The sequence below is a fragment of the Hordeum vulgare genome, unplaced genomic scaffold, assembly GCF_904849725.1.
Source record: "Hordeum vulgare subsp. vulgare unplaced genomic scaffold, MorexV3_pseudomolecules_assembly, whole genome shotgun sequence".
Classification (NCBI taxonomy): domain Eukaryota; kingdom Viridiplantae; phylum Streptophyta; class Magnoliopsida; order Poales; family Poaceae; genus Hordeum; species Hordeum vulgare.
Window position 1 is genome coordinate 364,464 of NW_025422483.1, and position 10,761 is coordinate 375,224.

The window sequence follows — 10,761 nt, forward strand, 5'->3', positions numbered from 1 at the left end:
TCGAGCAGATCGGGCGGGACGCAGCAGGCCGACGAGCAAATCGGACAGGACGAGCAGCTTCGAGCGGGAGAGGAGAGGTTGCGAGCGAAACGGGGCAGGAGGAGGAGATCGAGAACGGGCTTCGATCGGGGTGAGGAGACGGATCAATCGCACGAGTTGCAGCGTGCAAAAAATTGACCTAACTCTAATACCATGTTAGGAATATGCAACTTGTATTCCCATGAGGCCATAGGTCGATATATATACATGTACAGATGTGGACTATATGCAGAGAACCCCTTATACAATGGGATAAATACAAAAGGGTACATGACTATATTATATATACTCTAACACTTTAAAGTTAAAAAGGAGGATTAGAAAATTACATAGTCTCAGTTTTATTACGCAAATAACTCGTTGCTTAAAAGATCCGGCACTTGAGGCTCTCCATATCTTCCCAACTTGTAACTGACAATTCTATCGGATTTAGACAAGCGTGTATTCGGTAAAAGAAATATCAAAATATACGTTGATACAAAAATAGCACTTAGCTTGAGGACTTTTTAGGCGACACCAACCAGCTTCATCATGAAATACATCCAAGGAAAACTGGAGTCCCAGCACAAAGGTTTGGGCAATAAAAGAAAACACAAAGCAGCACAAAGGTTCTGCTGCTCTGCTAGCTATTACATGTTTCCACCTATAATTACATACTCGATACAACTATACAACCATCATTTCAATATTTTTATGAGCTAAGCACTCATGTCCTCGGAGATTTCAGTCAGCTCGGACGACAAATGGTAAGTATCCTCGGCATGGATGTGCCCTTCATCACAGAAGAATGGCCTCGAAGGCATTTGCAAGCTATGGATGCCACCTTCCAGCATCTCTATGACATCATTCATTGTCGGTCGGTCTTGACACCTCATTTGAATGCACCATAGTCCAACAATGCACAACTTCCTCTCCAACTCATGCATCTCAGTATAAACATGAGCAAATATCTCACCCACATGATCTTGTTGAGTTAGCCGGTCATACACCCACGACGGATAGTACGCTTGGCTCGTGTTTGCCGCATTTGGATCAGCATTCCTTCTTCCTCCGGCCATCTCTAGCAGCAGCATCCCAAAGCTGTAAACATCAGACTTGCTCGATATGGCGCCGAAGCTACGAGATATCATCTTAGGAGCTATGTACCCAATTGTTCCCCGTAGGGCTCTCCATGGCACAAAGCTGTTGTCCCTTGGGTATAGTTTCGCAAGACCAAAATCAGCAACTTTGGGGACAAAATTGTTGTCGAGAAGGATGTTGTGTGGCTTGATGTCAAAGTGCAGAATCTGCATGTCACAACCCTGATGAAGGTAGTCGATCCCCCTTGCAATGCCCAAAGCTATCTTGGCGAGCTTGTCCCAGGAAAAACTCTTCCCGGATGAGAAGATGTACTTGTCTAGAGAACCTTGAGGCATGTACTCGTAAACCAGTGCTCTCCTCATTTCCTCTGAGCAGAATCCCATGAGGCGCACCACGTTAACGTGATGGATCCTACCAATGGTGGAGACTTCATTGATGAAATCTTCTCCATTGCAGTTAGGATTGCCCTCTAGCATCTTGACAGCAACATGAACATTGCCTGGCAATAGCACACCCTTGAACACAGACCCGTAGCCTCCCTGACCCAGCTTATCTCTGAAATGGCTTGTGATTGCTGTGATGTCAGTGTAGGCATACCTCATTGGACCTAGCATTTGTTGCATTCGGAGGAACTTCTCGACAGCATCAATTGTGATCCTCGTTTTCCAATACTTGTGCGCAAGGAAGATCAACACAGCCAGTGGTGCCAACACAAACCTGCATAACACTGCATAAACAAGTTTATATAGTTTTAGTGGGTGGGTACACACATGCGTAGATGTGATGATGAAGAAACTGCAATTAAGATCAGAACATTCGGAATTACCAGCTAGCCACTTCATAGAGAAGAAGACTAATGCTATGATTTCTGAGGGATAATCATCATATCCAGTTGCATACAGTGAGCACTCCCAGAAAGCTCCATCGACCAAAAGAATTTTCCGAACACAACTCTTGACGCCATCACTACAATCCTGCGATAAGTCGCTGCAATACCATCCAACGAGACATAGAAGGAATGAAAGAGGGGCTTAACGGTTTTGGGATAAGACACTTATACAGGCAAAACTCACCGAAACTGGCTTATTAGGCACTCTTTGATGGTTGTTCTACTCATGCCAATGTCATATCTGAAAGGGAATCGAACAGCAAATCCAATCCTCATGGATTTCACAACATCTGCATGACTTGCATTTTCTAGCGGCCCTGGACTGTCCCAAGGCCGAGGAATTCTAGCCAAGTAACCACAAGAAGGCTCGAGATACTCCATTGAATAAGATCCATAACCAGTTAAGACATAAACATAAGTATGATTTGTGCTAAGGCAAGCAACAGGCATGTACATACCATTGTCCTTTACTTCCCGAGAGCATGTAAGAAAGCAAGCCTTATTATATGAAAGGGGTTCCAATTCGACTTCCATGTGGTTCTGGTATCTGAACGGAGGCCGATTCCACCGAGGTAGAGGGCAGCTGTTGTATAAATCCATGTCGGCATCGACGACCCAGAAGGAAGAACTACTGTAGTTGATGGAAGATACATAGTATGTTGCATCGTCGATGTGAATTGAAGCCTTCGTACCACTGCAAATTAGCTCGTAAGATGGATAACCACACCCAGGTGGATCACTTGCCTGACGAAATGGAGATGACACATTTCTGAGAGGGCCACACGAGAAAGAAGGACAATCAGGCAAATGATGCCGCCCTTCGACCTGATCTGCAGCAAGAACTACAAGCACAGACGAGATAGTTAAGATCTTGAGAGCAGTGCGCATTGCCATGGCAGACACACAGACGAGTAGAGATGAATGGCCAAATAAGTGAGTGGCTGCCAAAATAAAAAAAGAACTCCAAAGAATGGACATTACATGCCAACTAGCTGCCAACTAAAGTTGGATGCATACCATCTACTGGCTGATCTAAGTGATGGTGATGTTCTTGACCGGTGACCTCTTGTTGGTTAACAGAAGAATCCAATTGCGTTACTATAGCATCCTGTACTGGTCCAATCCTGTCCTAGTCATATTAACATGGAATTCAGTGCCTTGAGAAAATGACAAATAACAGGGACCAAAAAATGGATAATAAGAAAATATCATTCATTGGAGATTTTTTTTTTTTTTGAAAAGGAGGAAACGATCCCCCAGCCTCTGCATCAATCGATGCATGCAGCCATATTATTAAACATCCAAAGTAACAAAATAGTTCAAAGCAATCCTGAAGGCTGAAAATAAAATGGATCTGAAACTAAACAGACTCTTAAGAAAAAACGCACATCCAGCGTAACTAATAGCAGACCACGATGCCTATACACCCAGTCTATTACTAGCACACCATCCAAACCGGTTGAAGATAACCCGTGCGACCATCTCCCACCGGTTGCACCCAGTAGCCATAAGCTCCCTGTTGTCCGCAAGACTGAGTGATGACCACGTACGGATCCAGGACGTTGCTCGGCAAATGACCTGCAAAAAATTGTTGAATTTCTTACCATTAAATATTATGTCGTTTCTGGTATTCCATATAGCCCACAAGAGAGCACAAATCCCTATTCTAATAAGTCTGGATAGTTTAACGTCCACTCCATTGAGCCACGTTGTAAACATTGAATTGATGGACGTAGGTGGAATCACGTTAAAAGTTATATGGATAGTGCGCCAAAGTAGTTTTGCGAGGGGGCAGTCCAAAAACAAGTGTCTGATAGTTTCATGTTGATCACAATAACAACAATTGGATCTACCTCTCCAACTACGCTTAATTAAATTATCTTTGGTTAATACCACACCTTTGTGTAAAAACCACATAAAAATTTTAATCTTTAACGGCACTTTGATATCCCAAATATGCAACGATCTAGCTAATGGTCCTGAATTAACCAGATGTGTGTACATGGATTTAACTGAAAAAACCCCATTGACAGTTAAAGTCCATCTAACGCTGTCTGAATGATCAGATAGTTGTACCTGTATAAGCCTTCTTACTAGATGCATCCATGCCTCCCAACGTGCGCCTACTAGTGCTCGTCTGAAGTGCATATTTATAGGTATCGATTGTAAGACTGTGGACACATAGTCCTGCTTACGTTGCACAATGTTGTAGAGCATGGGATATTGTAAAGCAAGTGGTGAATCCCCAAGCCAAGTATCTTCCCAAAATCTTGTTAATGTACCATCCCCTACAACAAATTTCACCCTTTTGAAAGAAATTACTCTTTATCCTCATTAACCCTTTCCAGAAAGGTGAGTCATTGGGTCTAATTGTAGCTTGAGCTAGAGTTCTTGATGTGAGATACTTATTTCTCAAAATTTAAATCCACATACCCTCTGTCTCTGTGGAAATTCTATATAACCATTTGCTCAGCAAACATTTGTTCTTTACTTCTAAATTTTCAATTCCCAAACCCCCCTGATCTTTGGGTCTACAAATCATATCCCAACATGCTAATCTGTATTTTTTCTTATTCTCATCATTTTGCCAAAAGAAACGAGATCTATAAAAATCCAGTCTTTTCCGTACCCCTACCGGTATCTCGAAAAAAGACAAGAGAAACATTGGTAGACTTGTTAAAACAGAGTTTATTAAGACCAATCTACCTCTGTATGACATAAGCTTGCCCTTCCAGCAACTTAGTTTCTTTTCAAATCTTTCTTCAATACATTTCCATTCTTTAATTGTTAACCGTCTGTGATGAATAGGAATCCCAAGATAGCTAAAAGGTAGAGAACCCATCTCACAACCAAATAGCTGTCGATAAGCGTTTTGCTCTTCTCTTGCCTTCCCAAAGCATAAGAGTTCGCTTTTGTTAAAATTTATTTTTAACCCGAAAGTTGTTCAAAAAGACATAAAATTAATTTCATATTCCTCGCTTTCTCCATATCATGTTCCATAAAAATGATTGTATCATCCGCATATTGTAGAATGGACACACCTTCATCTATCAGATGTGGAATGAGACCACCTATTTGTCCTTTCTCTTTGGCTCTTTCAATAAGTATTGTCAACATGTCTGCTACTATATTAAAGAGTATTGGGGACATTGAATCCCCCTGTCTTAACCCCTTATGTGTTTGAAAAAAATTAGCAATGTCATCATTAACTTTAACTCCGACACTCCCTTTCTGGATAAAAGTGTCAACCTGCTGTCTCCACTTTTCACTAAATCCTTTCATATGTAAGGCTTGTTGAAGAAAAGACCACTTAACTTTATCATAAGCCTTTTCAAAATCCACTTTAAAGATAACTCCGTCTAGTTTCTTTGTGTGGATTTCATGAAGCGTTTCATGCAGAACAACAACACCCTCCAAAATGTGTCGCCCAGGCATGAACGCTGACTGTGTTGGTTGAACAACTGAATCAGCTATCTTTGTTAATCTGTTGGTGGCTGTCTTAGTAAAAATCTTAAAACTAACATTTAGTAAACAGATAGGTCTAAATTGTTGGATACGCATGGCGTCCACCTTTTTTGGCAACAACGTTATTGTTCCAAAGTTAAGGTGGAACAGCTCTAACCGACCATTGAATAAGTCATGAAACATAGCCATTAGATCTCCCTTAATAACATGCCAACACTTTTTGTAAAATTCTGCAGGAAACCCATCTGGTCCCGATGCTTTATTGTGTTTCATTTGTACTATTGCGTCATACACCTCTTGCTCTGTGAATCTAGCGGATAGAACCTCATTCTCCTGATCATTTAATTGAGGAATATCCTGAACATTGGTTTCATCCAGATAGATCATATTCTCCTCTGGTGCACCAAAAAGACTCCTATAGTATTCTGAGATATATACCTTTAAATTTTCATGTCCTATAATAGTACCCTCATCTTGCTCTAGCTGAGTAATAATCTTCTTTCGATGTTTGCCATTTGCAATCATGCGAAAGAACTTAGTATTATCATCCCCATGCACCACGTTCATCACCTTAGCTCTTAGTGCCCATTTCATCTCCTCTTCTCTCAGTAATTTTTGCAATCTAATCTCAGCATCTGTTTTGATATTCCTATCAATAGAATTTAGCTGCGTTGACTCAGCCTTAACGTCAAGTTCATCAATCAGGTTTATTAGTCTTTCTTTTTCTTTCTTATAAATACCACTTTGGTTTTTCGCCCATCCTCTAAGAACTCGGCGCAAATTTCTAATTTTGTTTTGCCAAATTTCGACACGGGTGGATCCACCTAAGTGTGTACCCCATTCCTTTGTAATTAAATCCATGAACCCTTCTCTTTCAAACCAGCTTAGTTCGAAAGAAAATACATTCTTGTTGCCTCTATAATTGGCCTCCCCTGAGTCAACTAGAAGAGGCGCGTGATCTGAGATTGCCCTCTGTAATGCTTGTACCGTAACTAATGGGTATTTTTGCTCCCAGTCAACACTAGTCAGGACCCGATCCAACTTTTCATACGTTGGTATCGGCAAAGAGTTTGCCCAAGTGTACTGTCTGCCAGAAAGATGAATCTCCCTTAGATTCAAACTCTCAATAACCATATTGAACATCGTTGACCATCTTGTGTCAAAGTTGTCATTATTCTTTTCATTCTGTCTTCGAATGATATTAAAGTCTCCCCCCACCATAATTGGTAATGTTTCATCTCCACAGATTCTCACTAGATCTGCTAGAAAATCGGGTTTGAACTCCAATTGTGCCGCCCCATATACTGCCACTAGAGCCCACTTAAAACCATCAACTTTCGACCTTACACGAAATTTGACGGCGAACTCACCATAGACCACACTCATCACTTCTAGCGTTTCGCATTTAACCCCAAGTAAGATCCCACCGGATCTACCCCTTGGTGGTAAACAATGCCAATCAAAATCAACCCCTCCTGATAAATTATTTAAGAATTGGGTTGTGAAATTATCTCTCCCAGTCTCTTGTAATGCCATGAAATCCAGATTATATTGTATCGATGCTTCTCTAAGGAACCTTTTTTTAGCCAAGTCCGCCAGACCTCTGCTATTCCAAAAAATCCCTTTCATAATTCATCATGGAATTTTTTCTTTTGCTTAACTCTCGCACTCCTCCTAACCACTGATTCAGGATACACCTTCCTTTTCCAAGGCCTCCTAGTTATTTCGTGATTACTTTTAAGATCATTATGAGTATGTAAAGATTGTGAATGCTTGTCGGCATCTGAAGGGGCCATATACCCCTCCAAACCCATATCATCCACTTCGTCTACTTCCCCGTCTATCCGAAAAATGTTATCACATAATGTTTGAAGACCAGCACCTCCTAATTCACTCATATCCGAATCATTCATAGGTTTAACCGCTGCTAGATTTTTGATAAACTCTATGGTTCTGTCAACTTCTAGATCAAGAATATCATTGATGGACTTAGCTATATTTTTACTAGATGTACCCATAGAGATTCCTAATTCACTAGCATTATTCAAGATTTCAGATTCAGATAATTTTAAAATAGATGCAGTCAGATCAATAGACAAACCTGAAGTTGTTTCAGCATCTCGAATTTTTGCAGCTCGCATGGCACAACCTATCGACATATCATCAGCATCAGGCTTCTCCTGAATACGTTGACTGAAACGTCTATCACATGATGAAGGATCCGGGATCCCCCCAAATGAAATCACATCATCATTAGTAATCTCATTGTGGGTATTCCCTGTTAGGATAGAGTCAAAGTGCTGGTCAGAATTTGTCCCTTCAACAATGTTATCATAGTTCGAAAGTGTCATTTGCTGCTTACTATTCGAGAGGATATGGGCAGAAACAGGATTAGAAGGCCGACTCGCCTCTTGCTTGCTGTCCCTCATAATGGAATGCGCCTCCCTGTCAGTAGTTGATGACGGAGCAATTTGACAGCAAGCTTGCTGCGTGTTATCATGCTCAGGCATATGCAGTGGCTCAGTCCTCCTAGCCAGCGGTACTGCGGAAGATGTTTTTCTATTCTCCTTAGTGATCAAATGCGTGACTTCTTCCAGCTTAGATGTGGAGACCGATCTTTGAATTGAAACAGAAGGGGCTTGCTCATTCGCCGCCTTTTTCGCAAACTCACTGCCAAGCTTATATGGTGTAGTTGGGACATCAAAAGAACCAAAACGTAATGTCTCCATGGGAACTTTTGATGCCGAAGATGCACCCCCAATAAGTAGTTTCTCTTTCTTAGAAGAGGCATGAGGATTATTGTTATCTCTTGACTTCTCGGAATGTTGATCATTCGCATCCTCATGATCTTTATCCCTATCCTCCCCATCTGCCATGAGGATATCATCATCATTTGGCTCATTTTGTGGCATCTTCTCGACCTCCACCTCAAGATCATAATGCACATCATCATAAGACCACGGAGCAAAATCAGGAATCTGGTCAACATCAAGCACCATCACAAGCAATCTGGCTATCCCCCTCTTGCGTGTAAAGGGCATATCTACTTTCTCAGTCTTCCCAATCAACGAACCAAGGCTCCATGTGATAAGGAAGTCATTAAGCAGAATTTCTGGAATACCTGTAAATCGGATCCAAACCTTCTGCAACCTAGTACCCTGCGGTGCTGGTTTAATACATTCCTCAAATTCAAGTAAACACTTGCTGCCACTAACCTTACTTACCCCGAAAGTGAGTAAACGTTGAAGATCCTCTCGTCTAGGAAACTCAACTTGGTAAGTATGTTGCTCCACCCTTATTGGTTCCCAATTGCATGCCTCCGAAACAAGCCTTCTCATCTGTTGAGAGACTTGCTCAGCAGTCAACTCCCCATTCGTAACTTTGACGAGACCCGTTCTTGAGCTCTCTAGGCGAGGTGGAGTTAGAACTGAAGTGGAACCTGGTGTCTCAAAAAACATCAGTTTGCTATGGCAAACCCCATATATGTTCATGACAGGCTTTGGAGCTAAAAGTAATGGGCATGCCTCATCAATATGCCCAGGCTTTTGACAGATATCACACAAATCCGTGGTACAGTCCACTACGAAGTGTCCGGGTATCCCACACCTATAACATGTCAATTTTTCTTTTTTGCGAGCCGCCTTGTTGGCTCGCGCTACTTCCCTGTCCTCCGTCGTTATTTGCTGTGTTGGCGGGGTGTCATCTTCCCCCCCGTCCTCTTGTGTGACTTCCTTCCATATCGGCCCAGAATTATTCCGACCATAGTTGCGTACTCCGCCCCCGCCTCTTTGCCGGAAATTCGATCCACGGGTTCCTTCGACAAAGTTGTTGGGGAACGCCGCATGAGAAACAAAAAATTTCCTACGCGCATGAAGACCTATCATGGTGATGTCCATCTACGAGAGGGGATGAGTGATCTACGTACCCTTGTAGATCGTACAGCAGAAGCGTTAGAGAACGCGGTTGATGTAGTGGAACGTCCTCACGTCCCTCGATCCGCCCCGCGAACAATCCCGCGATCAGTCCCACGATCTAGTACCGAACGGACGGCACCTCCGCGTTCAGCACACGTACAGCTCGACGATGATCTCGGCCTTCTTGATCCAGCAAGAGAGACGGAGAGGTAGAAGAGTTCTCCGGCAGCGTGACGGCGCTCCGGAGGTTGGTGATGATCTCGTCTCAGCAGGGCCCCGCCCGAGCTCCGCAGAAACGCGATCTAGAGGAAAAACTATGGAGGTATGCGGTCGGGCAGCCGTGAGAAAGTCGTCTCAAATCTGCCCTAAAAGCCCCATATATATAGGAGGAGGGAGGGGGACCTTGCCTTGGGGTCCAAGGGACTCCCAAGGGGTCGGCCGAGCCAAGGGGGGGAGGACTCCCCCCCCCCAAACCGAGTTGGACTTGGTTTGGTGGGAGGAGTCCCCCTCCCTTCCCACTTCTTCCCTCCGTTTTTTTTCTTTTCCTTTGATTTTCTTTCTCTTGGCGCATAGGCCCCTTTGGGGCTGTCCCACCAGCCCACTAAGGGCTGGTGTGTCTCCCCAAAGCCTATGGGCTTCCCCGGGGTGGGTTGCCCCCCCGGTGAACTCCCGGAACCCATTCGTCATTCCCGGTACATTCCCGGTAACTCCGAAAACCTTCCGGTAATCAAATGAGGTCACCCTATATATCAATCTTCGTTTCCGGACCATTCCGGAAACCCTCGTGACGTCCGTGATCTCATCCGGGACTCCGAACAACATTCGGTAACCAACCATATAACTCAAATACGCATAAAACAACGTCGAACCTTAAGTGTGCAGACCCTGCGGGTTCGAGAACTATGTAGACATGACCCGAGAGACTCCTCGGTCAATATCCAATAGCGGGACCTGGATGCCCATATTGGATCCTACATATTCTACGAAGATCTTATCGTTTGAACCTCAGTGCCAAGGATTCGTATAATCCCGTATGTCATTCCCTTTGTCCTTCGGTATGTTACTTGCCCGAGATTCGATCGTCAGTATCCGCATACCTATTTCAATCTCGTTTACCGGCAAGTCTCTTTACTCGTTCCGTAATACAAGATCCCGCAACTTACGCTAAGTTACATTGCTTGCAAGGCTTGTGTGTGATGTTGTATTACCGAGTGGGCCCCGAGATACCTCTCCGTCATACGGAGTGACAAATCCCAGTCTTGATCCATACTAACCCAACTAACACCTTCGGAGATACCTGTAGAGCATCTTTATAGTCACCCAGTTACGTTGCGACGTTTGATACACACAAAGCATTCCTCCGGTGTCAGTGAG

The 10,761-nt window shown here is 43.4% G+C and overlaps 1 pseudogene; it reads right to left on the bottom strand.

The window, feature by feature from the left end:
* Window positions 1-743: 743 nt before the first annotated feature.
* LOC123415180 lies at window positions 744-2,953 on the bottom strand (annotated as a pseudogene).
* Window positions 2,954-10,761: the final 7,808 nt, after the last annotated feature.